Source organism: Aedes aegypti, chromosome 2, assembly GCF_002204515.2.
Source record: "Aedes aegypti strain LVP_AGWG chromosome 2, AaegL5.0 Primary Assembly, whole genome shotgun sequence".
Classification (NCBI taxonomy): Eukaryota; Metazoa; Arthropoda; class Insecta; order Diptera; family Culicidae; genus Aedes; species Aedes aegypti.
In genome coordinates, this window is record NC_035108.1 from 311,432,578 (window position 1) to 311,457,662 (window position 25,085).

The window sequence follows — 25,085 nt, forward strand, 5'->3', positions numbered from 1 at the left end:
GCAACATAAACCGTGCAAGGTTCCTGAAGTTTTCGGAAGGCGGAAGAGTTTTCATTGAAGACACCGAAGCCAGTGGATCCATTTATACGTGACCCGTCAGTGAAATATCTCCTGTAGGAATCGACATTCTGGAACTTTGCGTTGAAAATACGTGGAATAGTTATACATCGAAGTTGATCTGGAATTCCATGAATAGCTTGTTTCATGGACAGATCATATTCAACAGAGGAACTGTCATTGGTGAAGCGTACACGTGGAGGGTTATAACATGGAAGGCTAATGTCAGATGACATGTAGTAGAGATAAACTCTCATGAATTTTGACTGAGTGTTCAGTTTGAGCAATTCTTCGAAGTTTTCGATGACGAGTGTGTTGGTCACTCCACACTTAATAAGTATTCTTAGCGAGAGCTCCCAGAATCGGTTTTGTAGCGGTAAAACCCCTGCCAGAACCTCTAGGCTCGCATTATGTGTCGAGTGCATACACCCTAAGGCGATACGCAAACAACGATATTGAATTCGTTCCAATTTAATCAAGTGGCAGTTTGCTGCTGAGAGAAAACAGAAAGAGCCATACTCTAGAACAGAGAGAATGGTTGTTTTATAGAGTTTTATGAGGTCTTCCGGGTGAGCACCCCACCATGTTCCGGTAATTGTTCGTAGAAAATTGATCCTTTGTTGGCATTTTTCCGTTAAATACCTAATATGAGTTCGCCAAGTGCCTTTTGAATCAAACCAGACCCCAAGGTATTTTGAAGTCAAAGACTGGTCGATGTCTGTTCCCAAAAGCTTAAGCTTTAGTTGGGCAGGATTCCGCTTCCTTGAAAATACGACCAGTTGAGTTTTTTGCGGAGCAAACTCGATCCCTAAATTTCTAGCCCAAGTGGATAGATTATCAAGGGAATTTTGCAATGGTCTTTGCAAGATTTCCGCTCGTGGGCCATTCATAGAAACCACAGCATCATCTGCAAGTTGTCTTAGCGTGCATGGTTCTTCCAAACAGTTGTCAATATCTTTAACATAAAAATTATAAAGCAAGGGACTCAGACATGAGCCTTGGGGAAGGCCCATATAGCTAATTCTGGAAGTTGTCAGTTGACCGAGAGTGAAGCTCATGTGTTTTTCTGACAACAGATTGTACAAGAAATTATTCAATATTCCAGGTAATCCACTATTGTGCAGGCTTTCTGACAATATTTCTATGGAAACTGAATCAAAAGCGCCCTTAATATCCAAGAAAACCGAAGCCAATTGCTCCTTGTCCGCAAAGGCTAGTTGAATATCTGATGAAAGCAACGCTAGACAATCGTTTGTTCCTTTGCCCTTGCGAAAGCCAAATTGTGTACTGGAAAGCATGTTGTTTGATTCGACCCAGTGATCGAGTCGGGATAGGATCATTTTTTCTAACAATTTCCTTAAACATGATAACATAGCGATCGGGCGGTACGAATTATGATCAGACGCTGGTTTCCCAGGCTTTTGAATAGCTATTACTTTGACCTGTCTCCATTCAGGTGGAACAATGTTGTGCTCCATGAATAAGTTGAACAGGTCAAGCAACCGTCTTTTAGCGATATCAGGGAGATTTTTAAGAAGATTGAACTTAATCATATCGCGTCCCGGAGAGGAGTTGTTTGATGAAAGAAGAGCCATAGAAAATTCCAGCATAGTGAATGGTCTGTCCAACGCATCGTCTCTCTGGGTTTCCCAGGATGGCGGTTGAGCTGGAACTGAGTCTGGACAGACCTTTTTCGCGAAGTTGAATATCCAACGATTGGAGTATTCGTCACTCTCATTTGAGGATGAGCGGTTTCGCATGTTGCGAGCCACTCTCCAAAGCGTCGTCATTGAAGTTTCTCGTGAGAGGCCATCGATGAAACGTCGCTAATAGCTACGCTTCTTCGCTTTAATAAGATTCTTCAGTCTTTTTTCGAGCTTCGAGTACTCTAAATAAAGTTCTGAGGTACCATATCTACGAAAAGCTTTAAAGGCATTGGATTTTTCTCGATACAACTGAGTGCATTCATCATCCCAACCAGGTGTGGCTGGTCGTCTTTTGAAGAATGCACTTGGAACTCGTTGCTTTTGGGATTCTAATGCACTTTTATAAATCAATTCTGTTAGGAATCGATACTCATCCAACGGTGGGAGAGTGTTGAATGATTCGATACCAAAGGTTACCGCTGATGCAAATTTTTGCCAATCGATATTCCTAGTGAGGTCAAAAGGAACCTGAATTGACTGTTCTGACCTTTCAAAATTATTTCTGATAGAAGTTATTATGGGCAAGTGATCACTACCATGGGGGTCATCGATCACCTTCCACATGCAATCGAATGATAGTGAACTTGATCCCAAAGACAGGTCAAGGCGGCTTTCTTTGCCGTCGGATGAAATACGTGTCACTTCACCTGTGTTCAAAATGTTCAAGTTGAAATCGTCGCATAAGTCATAGAAAATAGCCGCTCTATAATCGTCATAAGATTCGCCCCATCCAGTACCATGTGAGTTCATATCACCCAGTATTAAAAATGGAGATGAGACCATGGAGACTGCATTCCAGAGATGACGGCGGTTTATTGAAACTCTTGGAGGAATATAAACAGAAGCTACGCAAAGGTCTTTACCCTTTACGCTTATTTGGCAAGCAACGATTTCTATGCCTGGATGAGTCGGGATGGGGATTCTGTAGAATGAGTGGCACTTTTTGATCCCTAAAAGCACACCCCCGTAATTATCATCTCGATCCTGGCGTATAATGTTAAAATCGTAGAAGTTAAGATCATCTTCAGAAGAAAGCCATGTTTCACAGAGTGCAAATATATCACAATCGGAGTTGTGAAGCAAAAACTTAAATGTGTCTAATTTAGGTTTTAGACTATGACAGTTCCACTGTAGCACAGTGATCATATCTTGTACCTCACTCGATGAATTATCCATCGAAAGATATGATCGAAGCAAGGAGGGGCCACGAAATAGTCAATTCCCTGAGATACTCTTCTATTGCGGGGAGAAAAAGGTCGAGTATGCCTCTGAATGAGTCTGAAACTCCGAGGGCATTGCATATGCGATCCACAAGGGCCGTAAAAGTTATCAGTCCTCGCTTGGCCCCGGGGGTTTTCGAGGAAGAGCGAGGGACTTCAGTAGCTTTTTTCTTGCTATCTTGTTTAGAGCTTCTTTTTGAAGTATATTTAATCGGTGGAGGCGGGGGCGGCAGATCTTTGCTGCAACACGGAACGGAAGCATCAAAGACCTGTTTCTTCGGCAATTTCAAATTTGCCCCACCTCCTTTTGAATTAGGCAAACTTTTGAGGGAAGATTTCAATACCTTACGGCGCAGTCCCGGAGAAGATGGAGACTTTCTTTTACCGGGTGCGTGTACCTCCGAAGAATCTCCCCCATCGGTTTCGTCGTCGTTCGCTTCATCGGAAGACAACTCTTGAAAAGAGTTACCAACTGGGATGGCTGATGAAGACTCTTTTGCGGACGGATTTAAAGATTTTACCATTTCCGCGTATGTCTTCTTGGAGCGCTTCACAATTGAGCGACTCTCATTTCGAATGCGTCTTTTATAAGCCGGGCATTTCTGCAGGTCATGAAGTTCCTCGCGACAGTAGCTACATTTTTCGGCTTCCTGTGTGCAAGCATCTTCCAAGTGAGCTTGGTTGCATTTGCCACAACGGGGCTTGTTGTCGCAATAGCTAGCACTGTGGCCAAGCTGCTTGCAGTTGGTACAATTGAATACTTTCGGCACGTAAAGACGCACTGGGTAAAAAGCACTGTCAATACAAACAAATTTCGGGAGGACGGAACCGGGGAAAGTCACTCGAAACGAGGCTGACGGCGAAAACACTTTCTTATTTCCTTCCATGGAAACTGATTGTAATTGTTTACAATCCAGTATAGCCACATCAGGAATGGACCGGTTCTCAAAGACGCCTTTGCCAGTCTTAATGTCTTCGCATGTTAGACTCGCGTCGATAATTTTCCCTTCCACCTCGACTTCTCGTGCCGGCACATAGACGCAATATTCCACAGTAAAAGCCTCATGCTGAGCAATTTCATTCGCTGCTTTGTAGCTAGGTGCAGTTACACGCAGCTTGGATTCTTTCACTTGGTGAATAACGGTCCCAGGATATTTACGCGTCAGCTCCCGAGAAATCGAGAGCACGTTCAAAATCTTCTTTTTGCGCCGGAAATAGACAACCCAAGGCCCAGCCGAAGACGGTTGATAGAACCGCGTTCGAGCAACGAGATCTCTAGGAGGCGTATCGCCTCCATCCGATTCATCCATGCGGAAAAAAGCTTAACCGCAACCAAATGAAGAAAAAAAAAATAATAATAAAAAAAAAACAAAAACAAAAAAAAAAAATATGTGTAAAAAAAATTATTAATCAGTGGACTATTTTGTACACACCTCCCCTAGATGGGTAAATCAAATTCACAAAAAAAAAAAAGAAAAAAAAATAACCAATCAGTGGGCTATTTTGTACCCAACTCCCCTATACGGGCAAAATTGCACCGGGAGAGAGACAGAGGAGAAGCGAAAAACAACCTTGAACTCAACACTGTTGTTCGGAGATGCGAAAGCAATTCAATAGATAATGTATACTTATCCGTTCTACAGCAGGAGAACGTCCACGCGCCGTAGGTAGTAGACCGACCGGGTCGGCCTTCTGCCTTGTTGTTGTTCTCGGTGCGGGAGAAAAATCAATCACCGATAATTGATGATGGGCGATGATTTTATTGCGGTGGAACGATACTAGTTTCACTAGTTCGCTTCCTTCGCAAAGCGCAATCGTCTAAGCACTCACTTTGCACAAAACTGAAACTTGTTTAACTCACTAATTAAACCAAAAACCCACGCGGGCGGTGGGGAAAAAGGCCTAAATGAACTCTGCAAAAAGTGCCGTACGATGAGACCGGGATCCTGTCGACCGACTCGTTCAAGCGCTAAGCAAGGAATGTGACCGTTTGTTATATATTGACCTAAGACAACATTTTTATATAACCTCAATGGTTTTATCAGCGAATAGAATAGTTTATATTTTTGCTGGAAATCGTATCGAGTTTCGATTCAAAATTTAAAATAATTAATATGAAATTAATGGATGCATATGTGTTTCAATCCTCGGGGGGGCTCCTCGATCGGGAGGCTCGGGGCATTTTCGGGCCCTCCAAATCCGGACCTGTAAACAACACATTATCTACTGTTTGGTTGAGGAAAATTAATTATCGGGCCCAAATGAACCCAGAATTTTAAGAACACTACTTGATAACACGGCCAACAATATTGTTTATGGTTGTATCATGATTGAAATTGATAAATACGGTGTTTGAACTATCTTAAGATTAATCTTAATCTTACGTTTTACTGCTCTGTATTTCTTCAACATAGCTAGGTGGTACCGTAAATTTCAGCTCGATCGGAGAACATCAATACAAACTCCCTAGACAAGGGGGTTGCGGTACTGGCAAACTAGCTCAAGCTCAAACACCAACCCGAATTTTTTTTCGGAAATTTTCGAAACGGCATTTCTGGATTACAACTCAAATGAAAGCTCATGATTTGCCCTACAAAACGTTATATTTCAAGCGTGTGCTAGAATGAGGGCGTAAGTCACATGAACGATTTCTCTTCGTCGATCCTCTCTTCTAAGTGACAAAATGCAAATTTGTCAGCATTTTTTCACCTTGGGACGCAAGATTGTATCGCTGACAAGCGGTCTGAAGTTTAATAATTCTAAAGAACTTGCATTTTGTCTCCTTTATTCACATAAGAGAGGATCGATGAAGAGAAATCGATCACGTGACTTACGCCCTTATTCTAGCACACGCTTGATTTATTTTTTTGACCTAGTTTTGCTGGCAAGTAAAAAATCGATTTCAAAATCATCAAATTTTTTATGAAAAACTTATTTTTTCGATTTGAAGTACTTTCAAAATCCTAGACCAATCATGCCAAATTTCAACCTAATCCGTGCATTGTTACTATAGTTATATCAGTTTTTGTGATTTTGTGGAGAAAATCAATACAACTTCCCGCGAATTAGCTCTTAACAAACTTGAATAAAAAAAAAACACGTGGAGAAAACTTTATCATACTTAGTGGTTGCCAAGAGAGTAAAAGCTGTTTCAAATATGCTTTAATTAAAAATTGAATTTTAACACAATTTGTTAGAAAATCTATTATAGCAAAAAAAAAAAACAACAAATTTTGTTATAATTCAGTTATGGGAAATAACAAAATTAGTTATATGTTTGGTAGATTTGAAACATAATGTATTATATTTCTGTTCAAATGGCGCGGTAAATGGCTGGGCATGGCGTACCATTGGTACCTCGCGTACCTGCAGGAATAAAATAGACCCCTTTGTGCGGTCCTTAGCCTCTTGCCCAGCAACTCCTATCCCTACCTCCTCGTGGTACTGGCCGGGGTACGAGTAACCTTGGGGAAGATCGGGTAACCAACCCCCGGTGGGAACTTTGGTCGTATGCTGACAGGGAAGGGGGGGTTTGCTTTTGCTTTTGCCTTTGCAAACCTGGAGCGCCTGTACTCCACGTTAGGAGCGGCTCACAACAGCGTCTGTTGTCAGGGGCGGCTGATCATCGTCCGAGTGCCAGAGAAGGACTCTAAGCTAAACTGCGCACTATGGCCCTCCGAACATTTAGGGGGAATGATCCTCCGGAAATCTAGGGGGTTGGTGTCAGGCCCTGCAAGCCAGCCGTAAAAACACATCAGCACAGGAACGTCAACGAGAGAATACGGACCGGAACAATCGGCAAAGACCACAGCGACGAAAATGGACTAGCGATTGGAAACTCGGTACGTGGAACTGCAAATCTCTCAACTTCATTGGAAGTACTCGCATACTCTCCGATGTACTGAAGACCCGCGGTTTCGACATCGTAGCGCTGCAGGAGGTGTGCTGGACAGGAGCATTGGTGCGAACGTTTAGAGGTAATCATACCATCTACCAGAGCTGCGGCAACACACGCGAGCTGGGAACAGCTTTTATAGTGATGGGTGATATGCAAAGGCGCGTGATCGGGTGGTGGCCGATCAATGAACGAATGTGCAAGTTAAGAATCAAAGGCCGATTCTTTAACTTCAGCATAATCAACGTGCATAGCCCACACTCCGGAAGCACTGATGATGACAAGGACGCATTTTACGCGCAGCTCGAACGCGAGTACGACCGCTGCCCAAGCCACGACGTCAAGATCATCATAGGAGATTTGAACGCTCAGGTTGGCCAGGAGGAGGAGTTCAGACCGACGATTGGAAAGTTCAGCGCCCACCGGCTGACGAACGAGAACGGCCTACGACTGATAGATTTTGCCGCCTCCAAGAACATGGCCATTCGTAGCACCTATTTCCAGCACAGCCTCCCGTATCGGTACACCTGGAGATCACCCCAGCAGACAGAATCGCAAATCGACCACGTTTTGATCGATGGACGGCACTTCTCCGACATAACCGACGTCAGAACCTATCGTGGCGCCAACATTGACTCCGACCACTACCTGGTGATGGTGAAACTGCGCCCAAAACTATCCGTCATCAACAATGTACGGTACCGACGCCCGCCCCGGTACAATCTCGAGCGGCTGAAACAACCGGATGTCGCCAATGCGTACGCGCAGCATCTTGAGGCAGCGTTGCCGGATGAGGGCGAGCTCGATAGGGCCCCTTTTGAGGACTGCTGGAGGACAGTCAAAGCAGCCATTAACGACGCTGCCGAAAGCGTTGTCGGATATGTGGAACGGAGCTCAAGAAACGATTGGTTCGACGAGGAGTGCCAGGAGGTTTTAGAGGAGAAGAATGCAGCGCGGGCTGCAATGCTGCAGCATGGTACGCGGCAAAACGTGGAACGATACAGACTGAAGCGGAAACAGCAAACCCGCCTATTCCGGGACAAAAAGCGCCGCCTGGAAGAGGTGGAATGCCAAGCGATGGAGTTGCTGTACCGTTCTCAAGAAACGCGGAAGTTCTATCAGAAGCTCAACACATCCCGCAAAGGCTTCGTGCCGCGAGCTGAGATGTGCCGGGATAAGGATGGGAGCATCCTGACGGACGGACGCGAGGTGATCGAAAGGTGGAAGCAGCACTACGATGAACACCTGAATGGCGCAGAGAACACAGGCACAGAAGGTCAGGACAGCGAAGGCGATGGCTACGTCAGCACAGCGGACAGCGGAAATCAACCAGCTCCCACGATGGGGGAAGTTAAGGATGCCATTCAACAGCTCAAGAACAACAAAGCCGCTGGCAAGGATGGTATCGGAGCCGAACTCATCAAGATGGGCCCGGACAGGTTGGCCGCTTGTCTGCATCGGCTGGTAGTCAGAATCTGGGAAACGGAACAGCTACCGGAGGAGTGGAAGCAAGGCGTTATATGCCCTATCTACAAAAAGGGCGACAAACTGGAGTGTGAAAATTATCGTGCAATCACCATCCTAAACGCCGCCTATAAAGTGCTATCCCAGATTCTCTTCCGTCGTCTATCACCTATAGCAAACGAGTTCGTGGGAAGTTATCAAGCAGGTTTCGTCGACGGCCGCTCGACAACGGACCAGATCTTTTCCCTGCGGCAAATCCTCCAGAAATGCCGTGAGTACCAGGTCCCTACGCACCATTTGTTCATCGATTTCAAGGCGGCATACGATAGTATCGACCGCATAGAGCTATGAAAAATCATGGACGAGAACAGCTTTCCCGGGAAGCTCACAAGATTGATCAGAGCAACGATGGACGGTGTGCAAAACTGCGTGAAGATCTCGGGCGAACACTCCAGTTCGTTCGAGTCTCGGCGGGGACTACGACAGGGCGACGGACTTTCGTGCCTGTTATTCAATATTGCGCTTGAAGGTGTCATGCGGAGAGCTGGACTTAACAGTCGAGGCACGATTTTCACGAGATCCGGACAATTTGTTTGCTTCGCGGACGACATGGATATTATTGGGAGAAAATTTGAAACGGTGGCAGATTTGTTCACCCGCCTGAAACGCGAAGCAACAAGAGTCGGGCTAATGGTGAATGCGTCGAAAACAAAGTACATGCTGGTTGGCGGAACTGAGCGCGACAGGACCCGCCTAGGAAGCAGTGTTACGATAGACGGGGATACCTTCGAGGTGGTGGACGAGTTCGTCTACCTCGGATCCTTGTTGACGGCTGACAACAATGTTAGTCGGGAAATACGAAGGCGCATCATCAGCGGGAGTCGTGCCTACTATGGGCTCCAGAAGAAACTGCGGTCAAGAAAGATTCACCCCCGCACCAAATGCACGATGTACAAAACGCTCATAAGACCGGTAGTCCTCTATGGGCATGAGGCGTGGACTATGCTCGAGGAGGACTTGCAAGCTCTTGGGGTTTTCGAACGCCGAGTGCTAAGGACGATCTTCGGCGGCGTGCAGGAGAACGGCGTGTGGCGGCGAAGGATGAACCACGAGCTCGCTCAACTCTACGGCGAACCCAGTATCGTGAAGGTAGCTAAAGCTGGAAGGATACGCTGGGCAGGGCATGTTGCAAGAATGCCGGACAACAACCCTGTAAAGATGGTGTTCGCCACGAATCCGGTCGGAACAAGAAGGCGTGGGGCGCAGCGAGCTAGGTGGATTGACCAGGTACACCAGGACCTGGAGAGCGTGGGTCACAGTCGAGGATGGAGAGAAGCGGCCATGAACCGAGGGAATTGGCGAAATATTGTTGGCGAGGCTTTATCAAGATAATTGATGTAAAGCCAAATAAGTAAGTAAGTAGTTCTGTTCAAATTATAACATATTTTGTTTCAAATTTGTTCATTGTGGAAGAAATTGTGTAATAATTCTTATTATTTTAACTACGAACCAGCCAAAATTATAACATACTTTGTAAGAAAAATGCGCTAACTGAGTAACAATATCTATTACAATTCTGTTGTTATCCATTGGTCGGGATTATTGAGACGATCGATTCGAAAAAGGTCTTCGGCAAAGTTTTAGCTGAAAAATGTATTCGGCTTAGCACTTACCACAGAGGAGAAACATATAATCGATTGAATGAATAAAACGGGTTTTCTTAAGTACTATTTTGATTCCTATGACTTACACTGATTGCATGACTTCATCAAATAAAATAGAGTAAAACAATCTGTATGATATCTCATTCCGGACGCAATCTCTCTTTTGCTTTATATTACGGACAATTTGATAAGAAATGTTTGATAGCAATGTTGGAATAGTCAAATCTTTGAGATGCACCAAAATTTCAAAAAGTGCATTTCTCACTTTGGCATGGTTCACTAACAGAAGGATTAGAATAATATAATCAAAATTTGTTGGTCTACTATTTCTTCAATTAAGTGTCTCTAAAATCGTGAGTTCGTGCACAAGTCGGTCATTTCCAGACAACCAGAAAGTACATATAACAAAATCACCTTTTGCGTTATGCGATGTTTACATGTGCAAAGTTTCGTGAAATGGCCTTATACGTACAAAAGAAGAGGTGATATATGTGCATATATTATATGATGAAAAACAGCATGTATTAGACATTCATAATTGATTACATTTTATTGCGAGCTAATCTGTACCCTTAAGCGACCTAATTTATGATATCAACGTTGGTTTGACAGCTGCTTCGAATTGATCTTACTTACTTTGTATGAGTTTACGGGACGAAACTGAATGTACATGTGAACTCATCAAATATCTTATTATGCAAGGAAACTCATCGATCGAACGATTTCGTCTACCATGCAGTACGGATGTGATGCAATTTATATAATTAAACGATTTTTTCTTAAGCAGCTATGCGACTTTTGGTTGTCTGGGTTGTGACGGCCATCGGTGGTTTCTGGAATGTTTCACCTTAAATAAAATCTCAGATAGACGTCAAAACGAGTTGAGCAATGTAAAGTTTTACGTATTGCTTTGGAAAATGCTATCGAACAAACCTCTAAATTGAGAAATTTTAAGTGGTAAATTTTGAATCATTTAAAGTGAAACCTTTCCCATACAAAGTAGAGAATCCGGAATTTGAAGCTGTTTGAAATTTGAATAAAAACGGTAACACTGCGGAACACGCTTTTGTATCAAGAACCAAAACACCACTATTTATTTGATAAGGAGTTGCTTCAATTATTTCCATTTCCAAAAATATCATACCACGTCTAGTTTTTGAGATACTGGCTGGTTAAAATGCAGAATTTGACAATTTCCGAGAACTTGCATGCAAGTTTACCAGCTTGTGTGGCAATTTATTTGCTTAATTTACCACAGAATTCAAACTTCATGTATTGAGCGATAATAAGTTCATAATATTTTCAATCCTCAAAAGCTGTTTTTTTGAAAAGTTTTTTACTTTTCCATATGAGAAAAGAATTTTGTATGGAAGGTGCAAGCATGATAAAAAAAGTTAATTTAATCTCCATTCAATCGTAAAATTCAAATCAGATTATATCATACTAAATGTAAACATTGAGAAAGGGCTTACAAGTTTGCATATTTGTTTTCCATACGAATATTCAGAAACTTCTAGGAGTATGAAATACAGCTAAACTTCCATGAGTCGATGTTCCATTATTCGATATCGACTCATGGAACCATACAAAAAATTAAATTTCATGGTTACTATGATGGTCCCCTCAAACAGCTCTCCATAGCATTGCTGTTCCATGACTCGATATTTCCATGAGTCGATGGTCCCTTCAATATCAACTCACGGAGTGTTGACTGTATGTTTGATTCTGAATGAAACGTTCACAATCTGCATTCCACTCCAATAGCTCTCCGAGAAAAATATAAAGAAAAAAACACGGTTCATGTTTGTGTTACACGGTGCGGAAACCTGTAGTGGAACTGATAACACACCGTAACAAAAATGACATTTTTGCGTGTCTCAAGAATCAAATTATGTGTCTCTAGAAGATTTGGGGTTGCTTAATCTGATGACGTTCTCAGAAATGTTCCAGCACGTCACAATTTTTAGCTACAGGTCGCCAAAGTTGTATAAAACACAGGTTTCATTGATGTTCACATAAAATTAAAACATTGATTTATCAAAAAATATTATGATCTAATCTATCAAGCATGCAGAATAGGACTTGAACTTTTATTTCAGATATAATTTGATTGAAATTGCATGATCAAATTGAGGTCAGATCAATTTTTCCAACATGCTTGCAGTCTCCATACAAAATTCTTCGTTTCTCTTATATGGCAAAATACGATACTTTTCTAAACCAACAGAAAATAACTTTTGAGCATCGGAATTATTATGAACTTTGTTGTTGTTATACACATGGAGTTTGAGTTCTGAGGCAAATTAAGCAAATAAATGGCCATACATGCTAGAAAACTTGCATGCAAGTTGGCTGAAATTTTCAAAATTAGCATTTTCAACAGCCAATATCTAAAAACTAGACGTGCTATGATATTTCTGTAAATGACAATGGATTCAGCAACCCTTAATAAAGTAAATAGCGGTATTTCGGTGCTTGAGACAAAATCGTGTTCCGCATTGTAAGCGGTTACTTTTCAAGATGGGACAATTTGACTTGGTTGTTCCCAATTTTACTGTTCATAATGTGATGTTATGTTGATCAGCTGGAAAATCAAAGTAATATATTTTTAAAACTGATATCAACTCAATTTTGACCAAAATGCAAATGGGACTGACTTGCGATTCACAGCAGCTAATTACCTCTAAATTTCTTTGCGTCCAAGGTAATTAGGACCTATTTAAATATGCACTAGATTAAAAAATGTCTACATACATCATTCTTTGGTTTTCTATTTAGTATAGTATTTAATTATCCGAAAAATAGTTGTTTCAAAAACATTATAGATTATAAAAGAAAGCAATTGTTCAATAAAGATGTTAAATAATGCGTTTTTACAAAATAATATCCTTAACACAAATCTTATATGTTTTGTGTGTTTGTCACACTCCTCTTTGAGCTTTTCATGAACGATATTTAGCCGATTCCGAGAGTGATTTGACCTTGTATCCGAAGTACAGTGCTGTTCTGAATAATAGCAGCGCATGTCGATTTTCATACAAAATGCTCAACTTTGACATGCTGTAGTTTTGTTCCCTTTCAAGCAATCGAGCTGAAATTTTCTCCACAGAACTACAAATATGATCAATTTTGTAACCACAAAATTTAAGTTTTTTCTGAGTCCCTGCCGAAAAGTGAGACACTAGGTGAAATTTTTCGAAAAAATAGCAATTTTTCATTTTAAAATTTTTCTTCTACAAATATTTTAAACATTTTCGGTTTAGGTGTAGGTTTGATAAGTAGGAGGAGATTGTTCCAATGGTAAGTGATATACAATTTAAAACTATAATGTCAAGCCGAAATTCAAATTTTTAAAACTGCTATTTTTTCGAACAATTTCACCTAGTATCTCACTTTCCGGCAGGGGCTTAGAAAATTTTGAAATTTTGTGTTTACAAAATTGGGCATATTTGTAGTTCTGTGGAGAAAATTTCAACTCGATTGCTTGAAAGGGAACAAAACTACAGCATGTCAAAGTTGAGCATTTTGTATGAAAATCGACATGCGCTGCTATTATTCAGAACAGCACTGTACATTTTCTTCTAGAAATGTTACGTGTCTTACGTGTATTATTCATAACAAATAAAATGCTTCGAGATGGCCCGAGCGGTTTATGGTCAAAAGGTCGAAAACAAAAAGGTCGAAAGGGCAAAAGGTCGAAATTGATTTGCATGGTGGGAAATTTTCTCTTCTTTGAAAAAAGATTTTCGACCTTTTGTCCTTTCAGCCTTTTGTCTTTCGACCTTCTGTCTTTTCGACCTTTTGTCTTTCAACCTTTTGTCATAGATTCGGCCCGAGCAATGGAGTTTGTTTTCGCGTCTTGGTATTTTATTTTTATTTTTTTAGCCCATGTGAGTGTAGGACAATAGGCGACGGGATTGGTGAAATTTGTAGCTGCCCTGTCGACGATGCATTGTCAATTGGTGAGCTCGTTCCCTATTTCTATTTCAAATATATTACGTATATGTATTATGTATATATGAAAAAAACTGTAATTGTTTCGTCCCTCCAAGTTTCGGCATGCTATAATCCATAATTTATAGTTCAAACGTGTAATTGAACGTCATTGAATTCAACCGGAGTTTGTTCAAGTGTTCATAAACTTAAAACATGCAGAAATCCGGGGTTTTATGCCAATGGATCGATGCTCGGGTTCACTTATTTGACGTTTCAGTAGTGCCGTGTTATTTATGTGGCCATGGAAACCAATGAATTATTTCGGCATCGCTCAAACGTCATATAATGAACTCGTGCGTTGATTTATTGGATCAGCTCCGTGATCGTAGGTTGGACAAATACCCATACATGCACACATTCTTCAAAGTGTATCTTCGGAACTATATCACATATAGGGGAAAATGACCTTCAGCTTTTATGAATGAAACTATGTTTTCAGTTTAAGAACTTTAAATCGAAAGAGTAATTTTTTTACTTCAAAAATTTTGATTCCATCGTGTTAATCAGACATTTTCTGGTCGAGAACATTTGACTTATCGAGGTGTTTTAGGTGTAGTTTTAGCTTGGGAAATTGTTGTTTCAAGTTGAAAAGTCCATGTTCTTCAAATAAAATCCCGAGCAATCTTGGACTTCGACGAAGAATTTATTGATCAATGCAATGTTAATGTATACTGGGCTGATTAAGAATTAAACAAACAAAAGATATTCAAAAAACAAAAGTGTATATACCGTATCCAACAGAAATATATTTTCTAGGTGTCTCAAGCGATTTACTTCAAAAGTGCCGAATATCGTTTTTCTCTATGTCTGATAGCCTAAGCGGAATCATGTGTCAAATTCGGTGGGTGGTGCCATAGGCCGAGGGGTTATCCGATTAGCATAAAAGATTGGTCTTTTGTAAGTTTTGGTTTGATGAACAATTTACCCGGATTTGATTGAAGTTGGTGATGGTAAAGACACCAATCTTTGCGCATGTTTTGTAATTATAAAAACAATAATTGGAATGGTTCTACACAAGAAGTGTCGAAGTTTCTGTTACATACTAATAAAGTACTAAATTATCCATGGAAATGCAGAGGTATACTCGGTCTCTACTAATAATGGATGTCATACTAACGTTTCTTCCAAGGATGTCTTCTTTTCTTCGTCTTTCTGGCGTTACGTCCCAACTGGGACAAAGCCTGCTTCTCAGCTTAATGGTCTTATGAGGACTTACACAGTTGTTAACTGAGAGCTTTCTTTGCCAATTAACCATTTTTGCATTTGTATATCGTGTGGCAGGTACGATGATACTCTATGCCCTGGGAGTCGAGAAAATATCCAACCCGAAAAGATCCTCGAGCGGTGGGATTCGAACCCACGACCCTCAGCTTGGTCTTGCTGAATAGCTATGCGTTTACCGCTACGGCTATCTGGGCCCTCTTTTGTATTTGCTTATTTTATAAATGGGTCGTCACCAGAGATATTGAGTTATATTATACTCAGGATTAATCTATCTAAATAGATACCTTTTACATTGAGGTTACATGAATCATATCACTTACCAAGGGTAATCCATATTGCAAAGCATCTTAATCCTTCCCATTAAAAAAATCCTTTCCGTGACAACCATGAAAATGCAGAGCTATACTCGGTCTGTAGTAGCAATGAATACTAACACAAACATTTCTTCCCTACCCGATAACCAGAAGATCGTAGTCAGCGCCGTTATTGACTTCAAAACGCTAGGAATTCTTTAAACTGTACTCATAAGATGGTCGGCTACTCCCGAGCTCCGTCTGTCAATTCATAGAGCAATTCCGATTGACGGATCACGGAGTAGCAACTACCTTATTCCTATTAAACATGGTTTTACTCACTAGAATGTACTGTGATTGATCATTTGAATTTGCGTAACGATTGATATTTTGAAGTGGATTAACGATTGAAATTGTACATATCCCGCCTACCCTATTTATCGGGATTACTGTATTCTTCTTCTTTCAGTCATTATGCCTCTTCTGGGACAGAGCCTGCTGTGTTCTTTCTACATTTGTATATTGTGTAGCTACTTCAAAGGTATAGAAGAAGCTCTGGAAAATCGAGAAAATATCCTTTAAGAAAAGATCCTCGACCGGCGGAATTCGAACCCACGATCCTCAGCTTAATCTTGCTGAATAGCTGTGCGGTCACCGCAAAGGCTACCTAGGTCCCAATTGAGGTAGGGGAAGTGGTGGTAAAATAAACACCGTGATTTTTTATCACTAAGGGACGATTTAGAGCGTAAATCGGAATAACTAAGATTTTAGAAAACCACGTTTGAAAATTAGAACTAACGTAACTTTTAGTTTGGAGGTCTTGTGGTTTTTCAGTGAAATGAATATCGTTATGATATGATGTTATATCTGTTACCTTTAGATTTCTTTTTATATGGGTCACAATCCATAATGGATATATTTCGGAAATGCAATGAAAATTTTCAAAAATATTAGTTTTGCTTAAGCTTTTTGCATGATGTTCATTTTATCACCAACAGCTGTTCATTTTACCCACATAGTGCACGTAATATGAACATGAGCATCCCTAGCGAGAAAAATATGTGAAAATTAAGCTATTTTAGTCTAAATTCGTGTGGCTGCTATAGACAGCATGCCTATTTTATATGTTGTGCGATAAAACTATAAAAATTGCTCGTTTCTCTATAAGAATGGCTATCGTAAATTGTATTGAAAAATTTGTTTAAACTGTAATTTACACCTTTCTATTGATCCATGTTTTTTACCTATAAGTTCTACTCGTATATCACGTTTGGTCGTTACCATTTCGAAGTGATGGTCTTAAATACAACTCATAGTTCCGCCTTTATGAACGGGAGTATCATCTTCTAATTTTGTTAATGTAAGAAAACAATCATATATAAAAACGAAGAAATGTATTTTTCCCAGTACTTACCATCACAATTACAACGACGACACGACAATACATCAAAGCATACGGTAATATATCCAGGATCAAGCTTCAAGATGTGGGTACACTGATGATATCTATTCGTTTCAAATTTCTGCACACTCAATCACATCCAAAAGCACTTCAAAGCAATCTTTTCTTCCCGTGAATAGGATAAATCTTATATTCCTTTATTCAATCACTTGTTTACATAATATCACGCCCAGCTTTCCGCACTTCGAGTACTCCCCATTCAGTGAATTTTCCGTCAAGTTGCCCTCCAAGGTCGCATCGACCACTTTTATTATTATCGTTGATATCGCGTTTTTCCTTTGGTCGTCCTTTTATTTGGCTGCGGGCAACCGAAGCTGTGTGTTCTATTGCTCACTCACTTAGGCTCCCTTCCCAAGAGGGTGTAATTTTTCGTATCCGCTGTTTTGGAATTTCTTACTCAGAATCTTCTCACATCATCACCACCTTGTTTGTGTACCTCTTCAGCACATTAACGCCCCCTCACAGACCACTCTATAATCGAATCACACACGCGCACGTCTTTGAATAATTAAATTATCCCCTCTTCTCAATCGAGCAGTCCTGCTCAAAGCAGCACCAGACCAGGTCCTGAAGCAACCATCGCAATCCTGACAACTCCCATGAGTACTCTGCTCACACGCGTTACGTTCCTCACTCCGGATAGCTCTAGGAATAAGTTCCCCTTCCTTTCAATACTCCGAAACACTGCCACCTAGAGCAGAGTTCAACTCTGGCCCGGTACCGTAGGACCTATCTACAGTTCTACACCGTCTCGACGCCAGCCAGCGAGATAACTCCAAAAGCCGTACCAAAGCGCTATGAATCTCGTTCGATACTGACACGGGGCCTCCGAGGGAGAGAAGCTTCAGAGTTCAAATCGAATCACAAACCGTCGTCGTCCTCCGATGCGGATGATGATGACGACGACGACGACGAGCATGGATAGAGAGCATCCCGCATGTCCTTTGCAGAACCGATCCAGACGGGGCCGGCAACGGCGAAGGCGCTTCATAGTAAGGATATGCGGTATTTTGAGTGATTCCGTCAAATACCGGATGAAACAAAATATGCATTGCGAATTTCACAATGTGCAGAAAATTTAAATATATATGAAACATTCTCATATTCATCAGAAACAATACATGAAATTCCGTCACGAAAAGAGTACACATCGCATACCCTGACTTTGCACCCCACGACGAGACGGTGAGCGTCTGGGAGCCCGCATCTCGGAGAAATGGATTCTCTTTCTCTGCTTCTCTGATTGGCCACGCGTCACGTCACCGCTATCCCTATGCTAGAGGAAGTGGCTATTGCCTAGATTGGTAAAGGGAAAACAGAGCGGTACTAGAGCAAAAAGTGACAATTTTGTTGTGACAGAGCTCGGACTTGTTTATCATGTATTAGAACGATGGTGGCACTCACGCACGCTCAGCTGTGAAATGAGTTGTATTCCAGTGAGTGTTATTTTATGCCGAAGGGCGATGGACTCGAATGAGCCCCTTACTGTCTCCGATACCCTTCAAAAGCGATGTAAAGTGTTGTTCGTTTTGACTAGGATATTTTTTTTTTTGTTTTTCAATTTAATGCATTTTAATGTGTTTCAAGCATTTTTATTTATTTTGGTTGAGGGTTTTTAATTTATTGGGCTCTTGTTTGGTAAAAGTAATGACAAATAATTGCCGAGAGTCGATAAATAATTCTGAATTAGAGAAACTTTGGAATACATGGAAGTTAAAGTGACAATAGTACTGTGAAAAATATCATGGATAATATCTAGCGAAAAGTGAAATAAAATTTGCCGCATATCTGACGAATATTTTATTGAATTTTTCATTGAAAGTTTAAAAAATTCTACAATATGGTGAGCTTTGAATTTTAGATTGTTTATTTTTGTGCGACCAAATCTGAAATGGAACAGAATTTATATAACTTCCAGAAATCTCCTAAGAAATTTCAGATATAATCGGTAGATTGATTTCATGAAAGTATTGCGGGAAAAAAATCCGGTTGAGTTCAAGGATTCTAATTTCTACGTGAACTACACCAGAAAACCCTCTAGGAAATACTTTCAAAATGTTTCAAATTTTTTTATAAAGAATGATTACGAGGGAACGCTGAAATAATTATGTGCATATTTTATTTAAATAATTGGGTAATTGTAAAAGACTTAATTTTGTCTAAAATCTTGAATTAGATCCATGTATAGTTTTAAAAAGATATTCAGACAATATTTTTAAGCTTGCAAAGAATTCTAGCAGTTTTGTCGTCAGGTTAATTACATACTTGCGAAATTATTTCAGATGATAATAAATCTTCGAGCTGTTTAGTGGAATACCTATAAGTAAATGAAAATAAATAAAAACAAACGAATTTAGTACTATACCATTGAATTCCACTAGAGTGTATATCTTTTGACAGATACGCGTATTTCGACCTTAACTGTAAGGACGTCTTCAGTGGCATGTACTAGACTCGAGTTAAGTACACAATACTGAAGACGGCCTTACAGTTGAGGTCGAAATACGCGTATCTGTCAAAAGTTACTAACTCTTGTGGAAATAAATAGTATAGTACTAAATTAGTTTTTTTTCGTATACTGATTTCAGATGTTTTAAATGGATTCTTTCTAAGAAATTGATGGGCAGAATATGCAATGAAGATTTGTTTAGTGATGATCTTTTTGCTGCAACCTTTTTTTAATTAAAGTTAATAAAAATCCTTCATGTATGTATACAATGCCTTTCCGATTTTTGCAACACACGCTTTTGTATAACCCCGATTTTGGCTACACGTTGAACAAGATTTTTAGTTGATTATTAAGTACTGAACTATAATAATTTGGAACGAAACAATGGGAAAATACATCAAAATGAAAATGGTAGTAAACATTGGGAGCAAATAAACGTATTGTTAGACGTAATTAAGAGTAGAACTCTCATATACCGTAAGCGGGGGCAAATTGATCACTGAGGTGAACTTGATCAGATCGGTACCAAAAAGCATTTCCTTCCTAGGATGCTGCAGGTTTCATTGGAACAACAGACATTCCATGTTTTCTAGTTTATAGATATCTTTTGATGATTTTAAACTATTTCATTTTTACTACACTGTTTATATTAAATTAAGGGGAGGGATTATTAGAGTATGTTTTAAACTACAAATTGAACTTTAACACCTCACTTTTGCAAAAAAAAAACTAATGATGTTCTCTTCAAGTCGAGCACTCGACACTGAAGAAGTCTGTAAGTCGCAGACGAAATAGGCCTATCTGTCAAGATAAGCAACACATATTAGAGTTTAAAGGTATTTGTTCGCCTTACTAGTGATTTTAGTGTTTTATTTTTTTTTTGCAAAAGTGAAGTGTTAAAGTTCAATTTGTAGTTTTTATTTCATTTTTATTAGGGTCAGTTTTGCATAGAAATATTCACAGTTTTCGAAGGTGTGAGCAACACAGTTGGAAATGTCTGTGCCAAACAATCCACTGGTGCAATGCCTACATGTTAACTTTGAGTGTTTAAAATGATGTGTAAGATGAAGTTTGAACTACTGAACATATTTTTGATATCATACAGCATAGCAAGTATAGTTGTTTTTTGCTCATAAAACCGTTTAATCTAGAATAATGTGCTAATTTCAGGGCAATTGCCTACATTTAGGCGCAGTAGGCAGATTTTCAAAGTTCTTCTTCTTTCTGGCGTTACGTCCCGACTGGCACAGAGCCTGTTTCTCAGCTTAGTATTCTTATGAGCACTTCCACAGTAATTAACTGAGAGCTTTCTTTGCCAATTGACCATTTTTGCATTCTTATATTGTGTGATAGGTACGAAGATACTCTATTCCCAGGGAAGTCGCGAAAATTTCCAACCCAAAAAGATCCTCGACCAGTGGGATTCGAACCCACGACCCTCAGCTTGGTCTTGCTGAATAGCTGCGCGTTTACCGCTACGGCTATCTGGGCCCCAATTTTTAAAGTTAAATTTTGCAATAAACTGATCAAATACTCGAGTTATAAGAACTTTGACATCATTTTCAGATTCAGGAGACTCAAATTTAGAAAACAGGGAAATTTTTAATTCTATAATCTGGTTTGTGATACGAAGACTTAGTCAAACAGACTCAAGCCAGAAAAGTTAACAAACTTACTTTATCAATCCTACGTGCTTCGCAGATGAAATTTTACACGTTCCGCTCTAAACCAACTCGATTTTTCACTTGTAGAACGTTTAATTTCCGGATTTACAAAACGGCGAAAGTAAGATTCTCCACTTTCGCAACCTAACCGCTACTTTCGCCGCTCCGTTGTATGAGAGACAAAGTGACTTAACCACGAATCAAAACAAAACACTACTTGAGTCGATTTTGCACTGGTACAAAAACGTCGTAAGTAACTGATTGAAACGACTTATCATTTTGTCATACAATTTTTGTGGGAAGTAATAGGAACTACTTTGAGTTTTAATGCGAGCTGAATGCATACAAAATTTAATCGATGAACACAGTAAAAACTGTTAAAAGAGGATTCATTTTAAAACAGTTTAAGAAAAAAGTTGTGATTCTTATTAATTGATTTTCTCAAAACCGTATGAAAGTTATTTACATCGATTTGAAAAAGTAATCGAGATATGGTGATTAATTTCACCCCAATGTGTCATTTTATTTTCTTGATATTAAAACTGTGGGCTTCGTAGCCGTGCTGTTAGCGGCGTCAGTCGGTTAGGCGTATTGTGCTACGGAGTGTGGGTTCGATTCCCGCCCCAGTCAGAGAAAACTTTTCGTCAAACGAAATTCTTCATTGGTCCACTGGTCGTTCCGTGTGTCCGTTGTCTAATGTTAGTTATGTTCAGTCTGTGCAGCCTCTGGCTGAAGACGGTGTAAATTGTCTTTTTATAAATATTATTACATAATAAATCAATTTCATAAACTGGTAAAGATCAATGGAGTACCGTAAAATCGGGTGTAATTGATCAGAAGGGTAAAATTGATCATCGATTTTATTTATTCGTAATGAAGCACAAATATCAATGTAAGCTGCAGTATTTGAACATTGTTTGTCGTAACTATTGTGGAGTTGTGTGTTGGGAAGTTTTTTGCGTTAAAGAATGCTTATTTCTATGAAAATAATGTAAAATTTCAAAATCATGTGCGGTGCAGTATGGACAAACACTTATGAACTTCTATGATCCCGCGGATACGATCCGGTAGGGAATAATTACTACGAGAAATGATACTTTCGAATTCACGGTTTATTTCTGACTGATATTTACAACGTAAGTGTGTCCTATTTATACTCCGCTCTTCCCTATTTACTTGCATGGAATATTCCAGAACTGTATTGTTGTATACAATAATGTGTTGTGTCTAAACTGTTATACAACCTATTTGTACTGCAGAATCTTCTGGAACTGTCAGATAATGATACAATGCGAAAGTAAACAATAACAATGCTATTTCAATGTTGCGATCTGGAATGATCTTGGAAGGTAAGTTGTTTACTCTGTGTTTTTACGATTTGATACTAATTGTTTTATGTTTGTAGGTATGCTTTCTGAATGACTGGATGATCATATGTTACAGGTGAGTATGAAGTGTTGCCAGAATTGTGGTTTTGAAGTGTTTGTGGCCGGCAGCATGAGGTATGCTGCGTCCACTGGTGTGGTGCTGTATGATGCACCCCGGTGGCTTGCTGCTGGCCTGAACATTCTATTTATAAGCAAGGATTCGAACATGGAAAGTTTGTGAGGATGCTTGAGATATATCCTCAAACCAGATTTCATCACTGAAACTCGTACCAATTAGCTCATAAGGTTTAAATAATTGAATATCTACTAGATATCATTGAATTCCTTAGGAAATTGCATACATTTAGGCGTTCTCCGAGTAATTCGTGAAATTTAACTATTCGTTATTCATATGAATATTGCATTGTTAAGAATTTGACAAGCATATTCGGATTCAGGGAGCTCAAATTTATCATGTAGAGTTGATTCGAAAACTAACAAGAATGGCATTGGCAAGTGATCAATTTCACCCCGAAATGAGATCCCCTGATTTTTATTTTAGAGATATTTATTAACACTAAAATGACATTTGTTAGAAAATTTCAATACATGAGTCGATGAGGCCCACCTTCGTACTTGTTTTCCTGCATTTAGTTGTTTGGCATTGTTAACATTATAGAAAACAGACCACAAAAAACGTGAAAAACGATCAATTTCACCTGAAATTACGGTACTGGTTTTGTCGAAATTTATTTGACAATATTTAAATTCTGAAGGATAACACAGCAAAAAGTTGTAAAATAGTGATCAATTTGCCCCCGGATTACGGTACCAAAGTTATTGAAGAAGTCTTATAAAGCCGGCGACCTGTATAAATTATTGCTACATAATTTGTTAGACTTCATGAATTGATTGATTAGTGTTGCGATGGGCATTAAAAGCAAATATAATGAGAGCAGCACATGTAAAGATAATTTGTTGTACTGTGTTCACTGTGTACCGTTATTATCAGACAAAAAAATATCTTCATCAAATCTGTGCTCTCCAGTCGTTTTCTATGGCTAAGCTGCATGCCTGGGCAAAATTAGAAAAAAAAATCGCAGGGCCCATTTTGAAGTTACGAATTTTGGAATGTGTAGGGAGATCTAATATATTTAAAAGGGTTTTCATTGGCCATGATTATCAGAAGGAATATACCATCAAAATTAGGTTCAAAGTTGAATGGTTTTGTTATTTGGAACCTCTTGATGGAGTTTTGAATGAGATGATAGACGAAATTTTGATTTACGCCCTTTTTCAGGTGTAACACTAATTTTAAATTGGTTAATTAGGCATTCTAATACCGTTAAGTATGTTCAAATGTTTTCAAAAATACATTTGACTTTCATGTCGACAAAATCTTTCATAATTGATTAATTTTTACAAAGGCTCAAGTGCTATAAGCCATTTGTTTGTCATTATTATTATTAATAAAATAATACACCCTCGGCTGTTCCGGCTAACTTTGAACTTCGCCAGAACTTCAACTTCAATTGCTGAGTAATGCACTTTTGTCCAAACTATAGAACTCTAGAACACTGTAAATTATTTTTTGATCATTTGTAGAATACATTACTACATGTAGATTTTTCACAAATCTACAATATTACCTTTGAGTTTCTCGTTCTTTTTGATTACACAAACACCAAATACTGTTAATCTAAATATACCCCATTTCTCCGTTTTGTCGTGATTGTTCTTCTTCATTTTTCTGGCTAACCGGCATATTTTGGCTAACAGTCACAGTTTCACTTTCGCCTATTTCTGGCACTATACCTAAACATGGATGCCCAGAGAGACTGCGCGCATACAAATGGGACCCCATGCCGGGACCTTCCTTCCCTTCACAAGTGTAGTAGGCGATAGTAGGCTTTGACTTAGTACTAAGAAAAAGAGTGACATTAGACTGGCTCATTATGTAATAAACGCTTAAACCTGAAAGACGACCCTCTATTATTTGCTACAAGTCAGAAGTGGGATACACCATGTTACTTCGAAGCCAGAAAACTTCGGCCGAACTGGAGAATATTTTCGTTACGTGATCCGGAACATTGGAGAATGAAGAGACACGGAATGATAACTTAGCTCAAAATGCCAATCCAATCATGTCCGGTGCAACCATTCCTGCTGATGTTTTGTCGGATGAGATGAGAAATGTAATGAGTTCACTTCAAGAAGGCGGATCATGTGCTGCAGGTATCGACGTTACGAACGCAATGGATGCTGCTGCTACCGCTGCCCAACCAACTTTGGTGTTGAATCGCATTGGAAATGGAGGTGGAGACTATGTCCGTAATGACCTTAATTTGAATCAAGGTATGACAGTGCAAGGAGAAGTATCGTCACTCAAAAGAAGTACAGTGAATGAAGCTCAGCGAGACAATCCTCAAATGGTTTTTGATCGATTCAAGCCAGAAGAAATTTCAATGATGCCACCATTATTTTCTGGAAGTCCTGAAGAAAACGTTAACCATTTCGTTGCTATTTTGGAAAATACGAAGCAAGCTTTGAATGTTGAAAGTTTCACTATGAATCTGGTAATGATTCGAAACCTGAAAGGGAAAGCGCAAGCCTGGTTACATTCT

General features: G+C 39.7%; 1 protein-coding gene across 1 annotated transcript in view; it reads right to left on the reverse strand.

Annotated features, from left to right (window-relative positions):
* The window catches only part of LOC5568978, a 263,367-nt gene extending 245,582 nt beyond the window's left edge, over nucleotides 1-17,785 (reverse strand). The window contains exon 1 of the mRNA XM_001658216.2: nucleotides 16,934-17,785. The gene's annotated coding sequence lies outside the window, so the exon portion shown is untranslated. The remainder of the gene's footprint in view (nucleotides 1-16,933) is intronic.
* Nucleotides 17,786-25,085: the final 7,300 nt, after the last annotated feature.